This window comes from Capsicum annuum, chromosome 1 (assembly GCF_002878395.1).
Source record: "Capsicum annuum cultivar UCD-10X-F1 chromosome 1, UCD10Xv1.1, whole genome shotgun sequence".
NCBI lineage: Eukaryota > Viridiplantae > Streptophyta > Magnoliopsida > Solanales > Solanaceae > Capsicum > Capsicum annuum.
The window spans coordinates 229,236,164-229,248,663 of record NC_061111.1 but is presented as its reverse complement, the minus strand read 5'-3'; positions in this window follow the sequence as shown (position 1 = coordinate 229,248,663).

The following is a 12,500-nucleotide window of genomic DNA, read 5'->3' as shown; positions in this document are numbered from 1 at the left end:
CAAGATCTGAACAGGACATCTGAATAAGAGATTACAATATTGCTATGACTCTATAGCTCGGAATGTAGACCTATGAATCATAAGTCGGGATATAAGTACTGGGCCTCAAGCAATGCAACTTCTTACTCTCAAACTTAGCAACACTTCTCAAACACTCCTTTAACTATACTATTCCCCTCAAATACTATACTCACTCGGTCTAACTTATAATTTTCACATGGCACTGATACTTCCATCCACTAATGTCTAGACTGAACTAAATTCTTTCACCATGTTCAAGCCTAACTCAAAGTCACAAGATACACCACATAACGCTGTAATACTAGTTTGAGCCATGAATTCAACACACCCTGCATTTCATAACTTCTCATCTAATGCAAGGTTCTCATTACCACTCCTACAACCACATTCAACTTCGTACTAGACATTTACTAACCGACAATACATTCATCCAGATATAAAAACATAATGTTCAAGCTTATATTTATACACATATGCACTCCTAAGCAACCATTCGTAAGGCATCTCTTCATATTCTCTAAACCTCTATCAACAACAGATTTCCTTCACTATGCTGAAGAAGACATATATAAAATTTTAACTAGCCATGACATGTACCAAAGACTTGGCCTCAATTTTACTTCACACTTACAGTCTCAGCTAAAATAAGCATACAATAATCTTTCAATAACAAAAAAAAGGGTTTACTCTCTCCCATTAAGACAACTATTCATTATCACTATCCTGACCTGAGGAAAGGTAACTAAATGGTTAGAACAGGAAGACCTGAAACATGAAGGGATACTGTGTATAACTTGACACCCAACTGAGGCTTGAGGAATTGAATATTTAACATCGTGAACTCATCAAAAAAGTTTGATCTGAAGACATGCTTGCTATAAGTCTGAATTTCGCTGATCATTAAGAATATTGCCTGAGTATCGGAACTGATATACTGTAAAGCTTGAGTACATGGGTCATGAGTTGCAAGACCCAAATTTGGAGTTCATAACTTATGAAATGTGATTCCAACTGCTGAAAAAACTGGAACTCCTCGTTTTAGGAATTAGAAGAGTACATGATTCTTTATCGTATGCATGAACGCGAATTAAGATCATGGAACTAAAACGTAATGCATGAGTAGGTATTGGGAAAACTGAAAATACTGAAATAAGATTGGATCAAGCATCAATCTTTCTTACAGCTATTCTACAACTTACTGGTACATCTACTAGAATCTAAAAGCTTAACTTGGTTACTAGTTCTATCATCTCCTCCTTAGATTTAAGCCATCACTCTGAGGCTGTGAACTACTATATAAAATCTAGTCTAACTTCAATCACTTTACTCTAGAGTCTGGGATATAACAATGTACATGAACAAAAGAACTTAACCTGAATTACTACACCTGAAAGCGCAAAACCAACTCCTAACACTACCTTCTGAGTTACACCCTATCTTTCTATAGCCCCAATAGTCATCATATAATACTTGAACACTTACTAAATTTGGATCTGCATGAGCACCCTATAGTCGGAGTGCACGCCGCCTAGTGCTTCAACTCTTATTTTTATTAGCTCATTCTTCAAAGTTTCAAACTTAGATTCTAACGCTTAACGTGAATATCTCCAAACCTCTGACGGACCATACTACTTCTGTTATAGCCAACCAATTTCACACTTGTAAACTTATATTTCTAAACCATGAGAATCAAAATCATACTTAACAGGATCCACATCTTCAATTATAACTCCTTAACTTAGTTGTCAAGAACATCATATATTATCTAACTAGTCTTTCTCCACCTAGCAACTCAACATTACTACTAACCACACAACATGCAATAATCCTCGAAAATAATTACAGCCCTTTAGCACCTTGGGCGTACTTCCACATCATACATACAACATCATACTTTATTACGAGACAAATAAACTTAGGCTCTTGCATACACTATTCAAGCCTACTAGATCACTTCCATACGAATAACATTCACAGCATATCAATTATTATATCCACCTCACACATCATCTACTATTCGAACTTAGTATCTCGTTCTAGCTATGATTAACCACAATCTTGACAACCATTCTTACCTGCCCAACATCCGAAAATACTAGCCCGCTAAAACCTCATAACAATAATGATCAATCACAATCCTGTGGTTTATCTTATTTACAATATGTTACCACATCTTCCTTCTACACCTCATTACTATTCACCTATCTATACACCTAAACTTCTTTCATAGCTCTATAAGTTTCAACAAAACTTCCTCTTGCAATCTCAGGAAAGCCTAAATTAACAACACTCCTCCACCAAGTACTTTTATCAATAACCTATACTTTTCTAGCACAACAAACACCGTCCACAACTCTTTTCTTACTTCAAGCAAACAATAATTCGCCCTAACTAATAACTCCTTCTCTCCCTTCTACTAAACTAACACACAAGGACATATCACTTCATTACTACCTCAATTATATGCAAAAGATTCGGCTATACATATATTCAATAAATCACACTTACCACCCTTCTTGTCACTACGCCTCTAAACCCCCAATTCCAACCAACACAAGAACAACAAGATGAATAACAAGTTGCTAGTGAGTCAAAATAGGCCTCACACGGCTTCACTAGACTTTTATTTTCAAAAACACAATGATAACAAGATAAAAAGAGATAGAAACTTGATACACAATATTTAATGATCTAAGAATACACATCTTACTCTGTCTTAGCTGAACGACTTATAAGAATGAGGCATAACTTTAAACTTAAGGGACTTATAACACACCAGAAGGCTCCTCTCAAGCCGCTTCATAAAACTTTTAAAACTTTTTGCTAGCAAGTCTGAGAGCATAATTAAGGGAGGAACTTGGAACTTGCCGATTAGATTACCTCAAGAACAGTACATAGATAAAGAAGTAGTGAATATCATTATGGATTCTGAGGAAGAAATCTGAAAACACATCTGACTTGGGCTTAGTGCATGATTTTTTTACAAACATGATAAAGCACTTCAATATTCAGAACTCAAAAGCACTAATGGGATATTTTCTAGCCTTCGTATAATCACATAACTATCTGTGGAGAATTAAGCTTAACTATTTCTGGTACCTTGAAAATAAGGCAGAAATGGCCTGAATAGAGTAAGATAAAAAGCTGTTTAAGTTTCTTAGAGGACCGTTCTATAGCACGATCTGAGACTTGAAAGAATAGAGACATTTCCTAAATGCCTTATAGCTTCTAAAAAAAAAGTACAAACGTCTCTGTACCGTTCTGAAAGACTCTACTAGACACGGCTTCACAGACACCCTAGGACTCTTGAACCTTGTACTCTGATACTAAGTTTGTAACACCCCAAAAATGGGTCCCTAGACGTCACATGGTGCTTAGGGTCACAAGTGATCCCAAGATAACCATGCTACTGGCATACTTACAAGCAACTGAATAAAATACATAAATCTAAACAAAATCAGCGGAAATAATAAAAACTCTCTGAACTTGATCAATACAAAATCTGAGTTTACAAAATTACAACTCTGTCTTTACAAACAAAACTGAAATAAAATACATCGACAATACTGACTATCTATGAAGCCTCTACTAGTACAGACTATGGGGAGCTGGGTCATGACTCTTAACTATCCCAACTCAATACGACTGAATAAGGAAAATACAATACTTCTCAAAGTGTATAACTGACTCGAGCCCTTGAATTAAAAGGACTCATCTCCTGCTGACTGAAAGCTGTGAACAGACTGAATATGGTGTATGCGCTACAACTTGTACCTACATTATGAGACAATGTAGCATACAGACGTATATGTGGATCAGTACTTTGAGGATGTACTGAGCATTTACATAAAACAATATCAATACTATTTAATGAAATCATACATGCAAATAGGAGTGACTCACATGGCTTAAATAAGTCTAAAATATAAAACTCATAAATCATAAATAGTGAAACATGTAACACAAATCTCGTGAGTCATTATACTTAACTTTAAAACCTATACTCTTCTCTTATTCTCAGTACTTAAAGGCTAAAAGAAGCTTTAAACAATACTTTCAAACTTGTGCTTTTATATTGTGGAGAGTAAAATTTACAGACTTAAAACTTTTAGGAACTTTTAACACTTGAGAACTCTGGAACTCTTTTAGACTTGGGACACTTGGAACTCGGGAGTTTTCTCTAACCGACATAAACCATGTGAGCTACATGGAGTCCAACGTCTTGCCCACGTTGGTGAGAGATATTCTATCCTTACCATCGGAGTAAAACCTCATCTTTGGTGATCACTATATCGGCCTTGGGCCCATAAATCTCGAGCCTACAATGGCACTTAGTTCCGAGGTATGAGACCTTGGAATCATACCCAACTCGATTCTAAATACTACTCCCATACTCAGCTCAGAACTCTTTAGAAATCCACCTCAAAATAACTCAAGGGTCTTTAATGAAAACCAAAACATATTTCTCTTGCTTTAAATCATAAGTAGTGTGGATTCCTATCTTAGCTTTTGAAAGTACTTATCAAAACTTGTCAACAAGACTTTGAGATCATAATCTCCTTATAAACTCATCACTTGTACTTAGGACTCAAAATATAAAGCTTTAATACATTAAAATCATATTTAAACTTCATGCTCAACCATCATCTTAAAAGGCTTACAATCATTTCAATCAAGATATCGGAAAAATAACTCATAAAATAAATCTTATGATTTCAACATCTTAAAATTCATGCTTGATAAAAAAATATTCATAATAATCTTAAAATCAGGAAAATTCGGAAATAGGTATGGAAATTTAAACAAAATTATATAATTCAACCTTTAATCCATGGGAAATATCAAGATCTTGCAAACAGTAATAATGGGTATAAACCCTAACTTCAATTTCATGGAAAATCTCATAATTTGTAGAAATTTGTATTTAAAATAAGCGTTTAGGCACAAGGGTGAAAGAGTTACCCTTGTTCAAACGCCATATACCTTAGATTTTGAATGTAGATGAACAAGCATGCTTGAGACTCTTTTTTGCACTCTTGAATGAGGGTTCTTGAAGCTTTTGACTTGGGAGTCTTGAATCCTAACTCAATTTGTGAAATCTATGGTGAGTTCTTGAATTTCTTGAGGAAGATTTAGACCTTGTTCATGGGAGTAATTCTTGCAAGAAAACGTAGATTTTTTATGCTTAAGGAGAATATGACATTTTTGCCTTGGCCAGATGTATTTAGATGTTGGAAAGGATGAAAAATGACCAAAAAGTCCTTTTTCAAAATAACTTAAAAATACTGAACGGGATCTTCGATGGCTCGTACGACGGTCTGTCGCTGGCTCGACGGTTCGTCTGCCTGCCCATCGCACCTGGCCAGAATGGGACTTACTGTCCTGGCGACGATGATTTAGGCGACGGTCCATCGCTAGCTCGACGGTCCATCAGCCATTCCATCGTGCCTGGCCAGAAGGTGGACTCATTGTCTCCACTACGACGGTTTGGGCAACGGCCCATCGTTAGCTCGATGGTCCGTTGGACCTTTTCGTCGCACCTGGGCAATTCAGACTGCTTTCTGTAATTCAGCCATAACTTTCTCTTTTGGTGTTGGATTTTGGCGAAATAGGTATCGTTGGAAAGATAATTCAATTTCCCACACAACAAAAAGTCAAAATTAGGAAAATTCTATATGATTTAAATAGTACTCACTTTGGAAGCCATTTCTTAGTCTTTTAAGAGCGAAATTAGGCTTCACTTGACAGATTCTAATGGCTTAGACTACGAGGGAACTTTGCGGGGTCTTAAACCTATTTAAAAATTATCTTATATGATAGTATATTGATAAAATTCTCTGCCTCATGAGGAGTAGGCAATTAGCGTACCCGGATGCATATGATGCTGCCGATATGATAATGGACCTCAACTTCTACAATAATTTCAAGAATAGGTACGATAAGCTCATTAAGCTAGCATCAACTCTCGGTGGCCTAGGATTTGATTCATTAGTTTCTAGGTTCTAATGATATGAAGATATGATTAATTATGTTAGAGAAAAAAAATCATATCCACACAACAAGAGCTGGACCAAGGCAAAGAGAATCCTTACAGCATGAACATAGAGGTAAAACATTTCATGGCTTTTAGATACTACTCGAGAACGGAATGATGAAGGCTTATGACTTCAACTCACCTGGTTTTGACGAGGCCATTTTTTTAGCCACATGCAGCCGCTATTAGAGTTGTTCCCCAACTTGTTGAGATAGAGTAAACTGATGAATTATTTGCCAGCAATAGTGTTAATGAAGCAAACATGAAATTTTGAAGGTCGAAACAAGGACATAAATCTTTCAAAAAATAACACTGGTGCCGCAAGTGGGTCCTACGCGCTTGCACACATCGAGTGTTTGCTGACCGACATAGAAATGACCGAGCCAATAACCTTTTTGTGAAATAACGTTGTGGTAAATATGCAAGAGGTCTGGGCTTATAAGGTACTAACTAAATGCTTGGAGCCTGTGTATAAAAATAAAGATGTAGAAACACAAACACCATGATGATATTTATGTCGTGCAATTTTTTATATTTGATGAAAATTGATTTTTTATAATGTAACAGATTGTCTATCTGTTGTAACAAATAGTCTATCTATTCTAACAGATAGTTTATCTGTTATAATAGGTTGGTCATTCGTTGCATTATGCAGATTTTTATATCTAAGTCTATCTGTTGCAATAGATAGGTCATCTATTGGAATAAATAAAAATAGTAGGAAGACCTATTTGATAATTTTAAACAGATGACCTACATGTGGCAACATATGTCTAAATCTTTTTGATATGTGCCAACGGATATGTTGTCTGTTGCAATAGATACATTATCTGTTGCAATATTCGAATCTAGAATTACATTTAAATTAATAAGTTTAAATATAAGGATAACATAGACATAATAAAATAAATTGAAGCCTTCAGAAATAACATGAAATAAATCAACAAATAAAAAAAATGTAAAAATATTGTTATGGGTACAGAACTCAACAAATAAATCAACAATTTAAGTTTTGATGTAAATAATTCATAAGGAGAGGTTATTACTTTGACGAACTCACGTTGTAAAGATCTACTCAATATGGACAAGTAGTTCTTCATCCAGTGCTATGGAATTCGGCTTTGGTCGTCGTGGATCTTAAATATCGCTTGCGTACAGAACCTGAGCTTTTACATCTCTGTATTTCCATAAAAGAGTAGCATAAAATTTACAGAGTAATCTGGCATCAAGTACATCATTTGGTACTTGTAATCCATCGCTCAAATACTCAGCATAAGCGGCAACAAAAAGACCGCAATCCCTGCATTTTTAGAAATCACATAGTCCATATCTTGTAATTAATGTAAGTGTTGTGAAATTTATGAAATTAAACTAAATCATGATACTTTATTGATAATTACAGGGTACCAATGGGTTGTTGAGCAATTTCTTTAATAATTTCTACATTAAATGGACTGCTCATTTTATCCCGGTATGCTTCAATTATTGATCAATTAGTATGAACTTTTTGGTCCAAAAAGCCACTTACATCAAGGTAAGTAGGAAATATTTTAGCCAGCTTTTGTATCTCAGACGACGACCCGGAAGTCTCCTTCCCGACATCGAGTCGTAAACTCAGATGCGCCTTCCTTTTAGAACAACGACAACCAACACCCAATGGAATGTATCACCGCAATTGATTGGAATGCACACTTCATCGACCAAATACCAAGGTAAACCCGCTGGAATGCTAAAACCTTTGATGATATTGATTAAGCCTTTCTTATTTTAGAAAAATTTTGGTTGTTGTTGACAATACCTATCGTAGGAATTATTGATGTAAGCTTTGTACAAATAATTGCCTGTTGTGTAACTGTATTATTTTTATTTTTTCAACTTGGCCTTCTTTTGGAGGTAGTAAAAAATTACATCGATGTGTTGCACATATTATCAAATTAAATAATTCAGATTACGTGACAGTAAAATTAATACACAAATATAATTAAATAAAGTATAATAGTAAGATGTATGACATTTAAACCTCATCATTCCAGCAAGTTTAGGGTTATGACATCAAGTAGAACCAATTTTTTATTCTGGGATGTGCAACAACAAAGTCAAACATATCAAAACCAAGACCCAATTCGTTCACTTTATAGTGTTCGTCATTTTATTTTCTGCATGATTTATATGTGTTAATGTCATGTTTTTACAGCAAGAATTGTATAAATCGATATCTTTAAAGTGATTTATTTACCTGCCAGCATGAAGCTTTAACAGCCCATTGGTAATCCATCCTGACTAGTCGTCGATCAACTTTGTTAGTTTTTTGGAAGCCTCGTTCGAGATGTTGAACCCTTCAGATGGGTAATTCTTTATTCTTTCGGACTGATAGGATTCACTTTTTCTTCGTATCTGGAAGAAGTTGATGGATTATCAACTGTGATATTATGTTGTTCAACAGTAGCTTCTACTCTGACATCCACCCGAAAAGTCAGAATTGTCAATGCTAATCACAGAGATACTGACTCATCTGTTTTAGCAAATCAAACGGGTCTTCCTCATATTTTAGTTTGTCCAAACAAATGAGTCATATGCTACAACAGATGGATAATCTGCTTGGACAAATCAAAATTGGATGAAGACCTATATGATAATTTCCAATAGATAACCCATCTGTTGTAATACATGACTCGTCTGCTTGGACAAACTAAAATAGTAGAAAGTCTATCCCAATAGATGACCCATCTGTTGCAGTAGATAAGCCATCTGTTGGTACAAATTAAACTAATAGGAAGACCTGTTTAATTTGCTAAAATAGATGAGACATATGTTGCAACAGATAATGTGTCTGATGCAACATGCTAGTCAACTATTGTAATATATGCATATATATGTTTGATAATTTACAGTAGATGTGTCATCTGTTACAATAGATATGTAGTCTATTTGATTGTTGGAACAGATGATATATATTTATTTTCTTTAGCTCATGTTGATCTCCCATAGCCATTGAACAATGATCAGAAGTGCAAGATAGAGACAGAGGAGTTTCAATTTTGCTTTTTTCGATGCTTGATGATGCCTTGAAATTTTCTTTTCTTCGCCTCTTAGCCGTTTTAATCTCTAATGGAGTGTATGAATGTGAAATCCTCTTTAATGGAATGACACTCCTCTTAGATGCTAATTCTTTACAAAAGCACTTAATGCATTAATAGCATTAATCACTCCATCATGTTTCGCCTTGCAGCCTTGACATTTGCATACAGAACATTCACTAAGAGGGGCAAAATTTGTAAAACCAATATGATCATAAAAAAAATGGTTTGTTGTTTCAAAACACTGCAAGAGGAGCATGACTATCCACAACAGTAGCACCACTACCACCAACAACTCCAGCACCACTAACACCATCAGCAACAACAAGCCCACCATCCAAGATTATTTTTCTTGTTATGGTTGTTGCTCCAAACAATTTCCTTTTTACTGTATCGATGACCTTAGGGTCTGATAATGTTTGCACAAACCATAAAGTAAGAAAATGTGACATCTTCAACTCTCGATTGGTCAGAACAAACCACAGATGCACAATCTAAAATAAATCAGTACATATATTAGAATAATGACTATATCATTTAAAAAAATCTTTAATTAAAATAAAATCTTAATTAGAATTAGACTTACTGTTTTCTTCGGAGGATTGGAGAGATCAAAAAAATTTGCATTTTTATCGGTATTGACCGACAACCATCTCAAGATTCTTGGACATGAAACTTCTTCCTGGTGGTTCACTTGTTGTCTCAAATAAGGAATGACTTTAAATGCCCAAACCTATAAAATAACGCTAATAAATCAAAAGCATTATTCCATAAAAAATAAATGAATCATAACAAAGAAAATATTTACTATGAAAGCCCATAGAAAGTCATATGAGTTGATTGTCTTTGGCGTTAGCGGAGTTAACAAATATTTGACAGTCATTTTGAAGCTTCATAACCCGAAGGATAGCTGTTAAATACCTCAAGATCCTCGGATAGTTTTATTAAATCGAGTGGTATGTTTTTGTTAACGTCTCTCACCCAAAGAATGTACAAACCAAATCAAGCACAATGATTGCTTGTGGTTCCTTGAAAGTTTTTTACCTTTCAACGCCTCTATAAGATTTTTATTTTTAAAGCTTGGACCAATAAGGAACACCAAGTCATCACCATCACTTGACTTGTCTCTGTCTTTTTTGGGTTTGTGGAGTGTTTTTTTAGGGTTACAATAGGTATTACTTGAGAAGGAGGAAGAGGGTAACATTTTAGTCTAGTAACTATGGCAAACTCCTTCCAACCAAAACAAACAGGCATGTCACAATAATTTATCCACACCTCATCCATCTTATCTTTATTTTCATACATAAACCTACGTTTGAGAAGATCATATACCATTTTTATTTGAAAACAAGTATTGTTGTCCTCCGGTAAATCAAGATATTGCCCAAAGCAGCTGTCCCTCAAACAAGCATCTAATTTTTTATCTTGAAGTATTTTTCTAAAGGAGTAAAAATATTTTTCCATGGCTGAATTAACCACGAAATTACCAGTTAAATCTGTAGCACCATCGCACTGCATTCTCACAGGATAACTATCAATGCTAAAGGTTTTGACCAACTCTTCATTGGAAGGGCTATTAGCATTTGGATTATCTTCTTTGAAAAATTCCTCATTCCCATGTTCAGTATCTTTTGCTTCTGATTGAGATAACGCTTGTAAAGCAAGCTCATAAAGTGGTGGATATAGCCTAGCTGCTTCACTTGTTCCTTTACTCGGAATTGATTTGATTTTTTTTGGGAGCCATATTATCTAAAAATAATAGGAAAATAAAAAAAATTATAATTGATTAAAGCATCGTTAAAAAAGATAATGGTAAATCTAATATGTACAACACAGTAAAATAGCAGTTCCAACAGATCACACATATATTGCAACAGGTGTTTTGTCTGCTGCAACATATAACTAACCTGTCGCAAAGGAAGATTAATTTGTTGTAAATAATAAAAACAGCTTCTATACTATCGTAATCTCTTTCAACATATCACTCATCTGTTGAAACAAATGACTGGTCTATGCAATAGATTAACTATCAATATTGTTTAAATTTTTTTCAACAGAAGTCTCATTTGGGAGAAATTAAACTATTACAACAGAAGCGTAATTTATTATAAACAATAAAAATAGTTTCTATATTGTTGTATTTCTTTTAACAGATCACTCATCTATTGAAACAGATGCCTGTTTTGTGCAACATATCACTCATTTGTTGAAACAGATGACTGGTCTATGCAATAGATCAACTGTCAATATTATTTAGATTTTCTTCAATAGAAGCCTCATCTGTCGCAACAGATGAATTATCTGTTGCAAGAAATCAAATTCTTGGACATGTCATCATATTGGAATAGTTGATAGGATTTCAAACAACACATTATTTATCTGTTGCATCAAATGGTTCATCTGTTGTAGGGAAAAAACAGTAGCAGGATTTTGTTCAATAGAACAGAAATAATATCACCATTTAATATCAAATATACCATTTTTACTAGGAACAACAACAAATTAACCCAACAACACCCACACAACATAGACGCGAAGAACATCCACAGTGACCCAAAACACCAAAATTGTTGTTTTGTTTGTACAAACACAAAGAAAAAAAAATCAAACTTAAAAAAACTCAACAGACACCAAATTGAATCAACAGTTCGACAACAATAACTACAATAACAACAAAAAATCATTTTTCACTTTGGAAAGAGAAGAGAAGAATAAAAAATACCAGAAATTAGGTTTTTGTTCAGCCCCCACTTCAACTTTAAGCAGCAAATATTAAAATTATTAACCAATACTAGAAGAGAAAGTTGGCTCAAGTTCCTCTTTTTTTTAATAACTAAAAGCCCTAATTTTTAACTTGTAAAGGAAGAAAAGGGATGATGAATAACTCGAAGTTGTTGTCGCCAAAGAGCAATGTTGTCACGTTGATTGAAGGTTGAAATTAGAAAAGAAACTCGAAGACCAGCTATTTGTCGCTGAAAGGTTGAAGTCGCCGGGGATTGAAGGGAGAAATTTGCAGAACTGTTGGTTGGGAAAAGCTTGAGAGAAGCAGTCGAGATAGTGAGAGGGGAGAAAGGAGAGAGACGGTTGATTTGGAGAGGAGAGCGGTGTAGGTTGATTTGTATTTTTGAAAAGATTAGAAAGTTAAATATTAATCAAGTCCACAATCAACTTAATTAAGTTTTCTAATTACGTTTGACCCTTTAAGTTGGTCAATGTCACCGATCCTTCATTCAAGACTTAAATGACACTTTTCCTTCAATTTTCTCAACTTACTTTAAACCTTTAACTTAACACACATTTATTTACCCCCCTTAGCAGCTTTAAAGTGAATTAATATCACCCCCAATTCTGACATAACAATTATTTTT